This window comes from Arvicola amphibius, chromosome 2 (assembly GCF_903992535.2).
Source record: "Arvicola amphibius chromosome 2, mArvAmp1.2, whole genome shotgun sequence".
NCBI classification, from domain to species: Eukaryota; Metazoa; Chordata; class Mammalia; order Rodentia; family Cricetidae; genus Arvicola; species Arvicola amphibius.
In genome coordinates, this window is record NC_052048.2 from 189,588,604 (window position 1) to 189,596,625 (window position 8,022).

Below are 8,022 nucleotides of genomic sequence, written 5' to 3' on the forward strand. Positions count from 1 at the left end.
TTAGTCATAGCACTCAGGAGGCAGAGGCAGATGGATCTCTACAGCCTGGTCTACACAGAGACTATTAATCTAGTAAGAGCAAGACAGTCAGACTGTTTCAAAATGAATCCATGAATAAACATATTAACAAATTCTAAGCAAAGTCTTGGCCACTTAAGTTCAGTGCCATTTTTTAAAGAGTCTGGAAATAGATATATAATATACAGTTATTTGCTTTACCACAAATCAGTTCAATCTATGGATGTCAAGATATGTTTTCAATAACTAATTCTTGACTGATTAGGTACCTGTGTAGAAAAAAAAATAAACCCTAGCTCATATTTCACGTCATGTACAAAGAATATTTGAAATAAACTACAGTTTTAGTGCCAGTAGGGTATAACTAAGCATAGGGCAGATTCGGAGAACTAGGGAGACAGTTTTCTTAAAGAGGACTCAGTACTAACTACAAGTGTTTTGCTTTGACTACAAAAGTTAAAGGGTATTTAGTAGCTGGGTGTGAGGGCTCACACCTATAAGACTTGGGAGAAGAAAGAAGCAACGTTACTGTGAATTCAAGGCCAGCCTCGGCTACAAAGTGAGATCTTGTTTCAAAATACATTATTTTTAATGATATAATTAAAATTAAGCAAAGTGACGCAGTTATTTTTATTAGAAGCCCTTATTATCAAAATGAAAAGGCAAGCTAAAACGGAAAGCATATTTGAAATTTGTTCATGCAATGAAGAATGCTTATGCATATCCAGAACATGATAGAAACCTATGTCCTACCCCCAAATGAACAAAACACCCAAAGACTTACAAAAGAGGAAACCTAAATGGCCAGGAAAGAAAAAAAATGTTTATGTAATTTTGCAATGAGAAATTCCAAATTCACCTTACAATGAGAAGCCTTGGTATAATTTTCTGTATTTGATAACTTTTGCAGACAAAGTTTTTACAGGCAAAGTTTTAATGAGGATACATATGATCGGAAAGTATAACAATTTTAAATGTATAAATGTATACATATAACATTACCCAATTAGACAGTATAGATTCTTTCCAACCTCAAAGAAAACTGAGTTTCAATGCTAGGGTTTTTGTTGTTTTGTTGTTGTTGTTGTTGTTTTGAGACAGGGTTTCTCTGTAGCTTTGGAACCTGTTCTGGAGCTAGCTCTTGTAGACCAGGCTGGCCTTGAACTCACAGAAATCCGCCTGCCTCTGCCTCCCGAGTGCTGGGATTAAATATGTGCACTACCACTGCCTGGCTTCACTCCTAGTTTTAATAACTCAGTGAAGTCAGTATCCTATTCTTTGGCTACAGGGTGAGATAGGCTGCATTTGCTACACGATATGAAAGAAGCTTCTTATGACCAAATAGAAACTGAAATGTGCATTTTTGGACTAAGGAGATGTCTCAGTTGATAAAGTTCTGGTCATAAAAGCATAAAGACCTGAATTCGAACTTCCTCACAGAAAAGCAAAAAGCTTGGCATAGTGGCATGTATAATCCCAGAACCTGGGAAACAAGACAGGTATCTGTGCCTCACTGGCTGGCTAGCATCGCTCAATCGGTGAGTTTGAAAATAAGATGGGCAGATCTTGAAAAGCAATGTCTGAATATTGACCTCTGGTCTCTGTATGTACACATGTGCACCCTGTCACATGCAAACATGCACATACTGCATGCACACATGAAACACATTTCTAATGAAAACCTATCTAAAACAAGACCATGGTTCTAATTATAAGTCCTTAAAGCTGTAACCTAAGACTATTCATATCAAAGTTTATGGGATATGGCTAAAATGTAGCAGCAGAGCTTCAAAGCTTTAAAAGTTTAGGAAGAAAACTAAATTAATGAGCTAAATACATAAATTTTGGACTTAATAAGTGAAAAGGTAATGAGTTTTAAAAAATGTGTGTGTGTGCGCGTGTGTGTGTGTAGGAGCCAATAAAGTACACAAAATTTTGGTAAAACAATGAAAAAATGTAATAAAAAAGTTTGCCCATATTACAAAAAGGTCATATCAGTAGGAAACAGAAAGATTTAAACCAATAAAGATTCTGTTCTATCAATATGGAATACATATGCACAGTTTATCAAAAATTGATGCCATAAGAAAACCTAAATAGTCCTATAATAGTCCATTTTAAATAATGAAATCATTTTTTTCTAATTAACTTAAAAATAAAAACATACATCTAGTTTTAAAAAGGCGTCCTCAGCTTGGAGGTAGTAGTGCATGCCTTTAATCCCAGCACTTGGGAGACAGAAGCAGGTGGATCTCAGTGAGTTTTAGGCCAGCTTAGTCTACAAAGCAAGTTCCAGGACATCCAGGATTACAAAGAAAAATCCTGTCTCAAAAAAAAAAAAAAAGCAAACAAATCCAAAAAAAGCATCCCCTATAATTATTCACGTAATTAAATCAACAAACCTAAAATCCCCTGAACTTCGAACCCAGAGGTTTTACTAATCAAGGATTAAATAACTGCAATATTGTACACATTTTTGTGATAGGCAAGAACACTACCCATACTTTTTTGAGATGATACCAACAGCAGATCAGGACAGCAGGACAGCACAGAAAGGGTTAAGTATAGACCAATGTTTAAATCACACAAATGTAAATAATGCTTGTCTTTTATGCTATGTATAAATGCCATGACATATACACTAGAGAGTTTATTCTAGTAGTATCAGCTAGCCTACTATTAGAAGCTAAATGCTATTTATAGGTCTTGCCACCTAAACATATTTAAAGAAAAACAATTATATGATACTTTCTCTTGTTAAAAGGGTTTATTCTATTTTGTATTATGTGTAAGTATGTGGGTATGTGCATATTTGCATGCGAGTGAAGGATTCCATAGAAGGGAATGGTGTTGGCTTCCCCCACTCCTGGAGCTGGAGTTACAGGGGATAGTGAGCTACTCCAATCCTCAGTGCACAGCCTTAACCGCTGAGCCAGCTCCCAGCCCCATGAATTCACGATGCTTTTAACAGTCACAGAAACAACTGATGAAACATTCACTTATGATAAATATGCTCGTCAAATGAAGAATTTACCGGATAACTATGGAAATACTATGTTTAAAGTCTACATAGCAAAACCTTCCTAAGTGGCATATTGTACTGATGGTCCTCCCCAAAGGGGGAAGGGAGGAAAAAGAATTTAAAGATTAGAAATATGTAGATAAGGAGAGAAACAAAATTGCCATGATTTTTAGATGATATTATTGTCCATGTGGTAAGTTTGAAAGCAGTTCCAAGTAAATAAAATGAGTAATAAATTCTATCCAATTTGATTGAGAAGTAATTAATATATAAAGACAAGTATATAAATGAGAGTAGGGAACTTAAAATAAATTTATACACCTATGGAAAACTTGATTCATGCAGTCCATTGAAATAAACAACAAAGCAATCAATTCTCATGTGGATTAAGCCTGAATGCCAAATGCAAAACCATTGGCAGCCTCGGAAATCAATGAAAGACAACACAGTAACTTGTTATAACTTCAAGGACACAATTGTGTCCCATGCGTGTCTTTGTGTATGTGATATGCATGTATGTGTATATGTGTTTGTATGTGTATAGATGCACTTGGGTATAGGTTTACTTGCACATGTGTGTTCCTGCTTGCGGAAGCTAGAGTCAGGTGGTTACAGGTGCTTGTGAGTTACCCGTGAATGCTGGGAATTGAACTCTAATCTTCAACAAGAGGAGTACACACCCTTAATGGCTCAGCCCCATGAATTACACAAAGCTTTCAACAACGACAGAAACAACTGATGAAATTGTCTCCACTTTATTTCCTGAGTGAGGCAGGGTCTCTCCCTGGACCTGAAATTGAAAATTTGATATTCTAGCAGGTAATCTTGCCTTGGTGGGGGGAGAGGTCCCCTGTCCCCTCTATACTCTCTATTAAAGGTGGTCTGCTACACCAGCCTAACTTTTACATGGTTGCTTAGTACCCAGCACTGATCCTCAGGCTTGTACAGCAAGGGCCTTTGTCTACTGAACCATCTCTCCTGCCCCTTGAAAGATAAAATTCTTAAACAAGACACACTATAAAAGAAAGTACTCGACACTTTGAATTTCTCATTGAGAAACATGGAGAGATAAAGAGAAAGAAAATGTCAGAAGCAACCCAGAAGCAGATATTTGCAGCATATACAATATCTAAATATTTATCGAGGCATGGACTGCATTAAGAAAAAACTCCAATGTCAATTAGGTACAGAAAAACAAGTTACTAGGAGAATACTTACAAACCAGGTTATCAGACATGCAGACGGAAAGTTGAACCCTTAAGCGCCATATACAAAAGCAGGCTGCCTTGTTAGCTATGTGGATGCTAAGTAAACTAGCAGAGTATGTCTAGTCCCTATTTGCCAGACTGACTAAAAATGAAATTTGTTATGACAGGTCTGTCAATCATCAAGATCTCTGATCCTTCGTCGGAGGAAGGGCCAGCTAGTCTGGCACTCGAGAAAGAGCTTGGGAATGACCTAATAAAGTTGAATATGTACAAATCTTATGACCCACTCATTCTATTCTTGGACAAAAGCTCTAAAGAAACACCTGCACACATAGTAGGGATGCTAGAAGACATTATCTGGTTGACATGACAGGCAGTCTTTGGAATGCTCACCTGAAGGTATCCATGCCCTTGTAAAATCCACCAACTTGGGTGTGTGTGTATGTGTGTATGGGGTGGGGGGGCAATCACTTCTAAGGAACAGAAAAATAACAAAAATAATGGGATGTCACTTTTGAGATTAGGAAAGAAAAAAAGAATCTGGTTCTTGCCTTTCTGTGGCAAGTCCTTACTCCGGGGTGGGGGTGAGAGGAGCAAGCTGTCATGTTGTAATGAGCCTCCATAAAGACAGATATGCCTAGCTGAAGTCAGGAAGGTTCCAATTCTCCCACAATCCTGGGTCAGCTCCTATGAGTCTTGAGGTGACTTCAGCCTGAATGAGTAGCCCTTTACAGCGTGACCTCTAGAGACTCCAGCTAAGCCTCTAGTCGATTCTAGATCCACAGAAACGGGCAGATAGCAAGGAAATAGTATAAGTGGGTTTGTTATTTATTGTTGACTTTATACTGATTGCTGTCGGGAAAGTTTGTCAATTAAACAACAAATACATCTCCCAAACTAGAAATCCAGGTTTCCAACAGTAGATTAAATACAGAGTATTAAACCATAAGAAATAAAAATGAACTAATCATAAACAAGGGTGAATCTCAGAAATGTAGGAATACACAGGATAATACTGAAAGTAAGACAAAAACATAAAGGAAAATATGTATATTTTACACATAAGCATTAAACTATGCAAAACACCAAGGAAGATGATTAAAAGGACAATCACGAAGGATGACATGTCTCAGGGAGGGAGGGGCAGGAAAGAGCCTCTCCAATATGGTGCCCAAGGTCCTACAGTGCCTTATCTTCACCAAAAGATGGTCAGGCATTTTTGGGGTGATATATATATTCATATATATATATATATATATATATATATATATATGAATATATATATTCTTAAATTGGTCTGAACAGAGCAAAACACAAAGTGAAGAGCTGGAATGCAATCAGTCCACACATCCTTTGGAGAATGGACAGACAGGTGGCTAACTGATCAGCCAATAGACAGAGACATTCCATGTTTTATATCTATCTAAGGGGTTCTTTCTCAAACATTCACGATTGTCTAATTGGTAAGATCTTTTTTTCCCTCCCATTTTGTCTTTTGCGGCGCCCTGCTCAGCAGGTTGAGCCAACCCAGGAGGCCAGCTGGGGGAGGGGGAGTTATCCGTCAACTAGATAATCCAGCGCTTGCAGCAGCAGGCCAAAGGCATTCCAGACCAGCGTTCTCCGGAATCCCCACGCCCATTCTCAGCAGCACCCTGACGGGAGCTCCCCACCTACCTCTCAGGGCAAATTCACTTCAGCACAGGGAGAGGACTTTTACCTGGGAGCGGGGGCAGGAGGCTCAGCAGAGACCCGAGGCCCTAAAAGAATTCTGTGTGGAGCCTCCCTCCATTGGGTGTGATAAGAACACCTCTGAGGTTCCTTTGATCAAATCCCAATGGCTCCCTGCTGAACGCAAACGTCGCAGCAAGGAAATGAGGCGGGGGAGGGGACGGGAGCGGGTGGGGTGGGGGTGGGGGTAGAGGTAGGAAGGACGTCCTGGCGAGCGAAGGGAAAACAATAAGGGAACCCTGAAGGAGATACTCTGCAGCGGAAAGCTCAGAAACTGACAGAGAGGAAGATTTCCAACGTGGAATACCTCAGCCACCTCGGCACGCCGAGGTGCCCTTACCAGTCCCTCACGCAGCCAGCCCCAGGACACTCGCCACCCTCTCCCTTTCCCGCTGAGCACCCCACCCTTCTGGCAGTGGACTTTGTCACCGCAGGCCTCTCCCGGTGCAGACGTGGTCGCTGACCCCCGACTCACTCTTTGCCTCGCTGTTCCCTGAAGTGCAGGTTCCGGGCACAAGAAAACAACTGCAAAGTGGGCACCAGTGGTCTCCAGACGGAAGAAGCTTCAGGGCCTAGAAGGGAATGGGCGCTGGACCACAGGCTGGGGGACGTGGAAAGTCACTGGCAGAGAAGGGGAGCAAGTGATGGGCCGGCCCCGAGAACTGATTGGCCATACGGGGGTGTGGGCGGGGCTCGGCTCTCTGCTTCCAGATCTCAGAGGCCCTGTTTTGTGTCAATTTCTGCTCCAAGATGCAACACTATCTGGGATGGAGATGCAGATCCACCTCCTTGAAAGTGCAATTTGTTAGATAAATAAATAATTCTTAACACTATGAGCAAACAGAACATTGATAAAAATAACAGATCTTTATAGGAAATGATGTACAAGAGAAGAGTTAAATCTATAAATACATTTATAGGAAATGATGTACAAGAGAAGAGTTAAATCTATAGGTCCTATATTAATTTTAATTAAAAAGTCAAGTTTTGGTAAAACAGTATGATTACATTCTGTTACATCTTACATAAGAGGAAGCCTAAGAGTGAAGACTTCAGTTCCTGATTCATGCATCCACAACCATGGAATTGCTATAAAATCATTTGCTCTGTATGACAAGTTAGGAAAACCAGTGAAAAGCTTGGATTTTTAAAAATAAGTTTTGCTGCATTTTTTTCCACAATTACATGTATTTGTTTGTTTAGTTGCATGCTGTGTGTGTGTGTGTGTGTGTGTGTGTGTTTGCGCTTGTGCTTGGGGGGAGTATACAATGCATGGTGAAAGTACACCATTCCACAGCCTATGTGTGACAGTGGCTGTCCTGGGGAGCAAACTCAGTTTTTCAAGCTTGGAAGAAAGTGCCTTTACTCCCTGAGCTGTCTCACTGCCCCAAACCTTTGTATTTTGAAGACTTTTCTCATGTTGTCATAGAGTATCACAGTCATAACGTGAGTGATTGTAGCCTGGTCCTATTCTACATGGGTTCTACCTGGCCTCCCTCCTTCAACCGACCTTTGAAGGTTCACATGTCTCTCAATGCTGTTCACCCCTCTCCCATCCCTTGGCTTGTTTAGCATCCTCCCAGAGGTAGATCAGTTCTATAGACAGACAGCGTAGTGGGAAGATCTTGTCAACAGAACTCTTGCCTTGTTCTCTCAGCACCACTTCTTAGCACTTAAAATTCTGCTGCTTCTCAGAATTGGAATGCACTGGGACAATGTGTGAGAAAAGTCTTTGTGAATTCCCAACAGGCCCTCAGAACTACACTGAGAGCCTGATGCTGCCCCCATTTTCCCTCTCCTCCTCCAGGGCCCAGCACTACTTGGCAGAGACCCTGTGAGTAACAGTCAGGGAAGAGTGGAAGCACAGGAGCTGGGAGAAGGTGGGCCTGTGAAGGACCTCAGTGCTGGAGGACAGCATCGCCTCTGTTTTCTCCAAAACTGAGTGAGGACCATTTCCTTGCACTGGCTCTGTGCTTGTGCATCGCCAACAGGCTGAGAATGGGGTGGGGGAAGGAAGTGGGGGAGCAGGCCAGTGATCTGCAGGCT

The 8,022-nt window shown here is 41.0% G+C and overlaps 1 protein-coding gene across 2 annotated transcripts in view; it reads right to left on the reverse strand.

The window, feature by feature from the left end:
- The window catches only part of LOC119806943 (TRPM8 channel-associated factor 1), a 45,675-nt gene extending 39,083 nt beyond the window's left edge, over nucleotides 1-6,592 (reverse strand). For both annotated transcript variants that reach the window (XM_038319059.2, XM_038319061.2), the window contains exon 1: nucleotides 6,452-6,592. The gene's annotated coding sequence lies outside the window, so the exon portion shown is untranslated. The remainder of the gene's footprint in view (nucleotides 1-6,451) is intronic.
- Nucleotides 6,593-8,022: the final 1,430 nt, after the last annotated feature.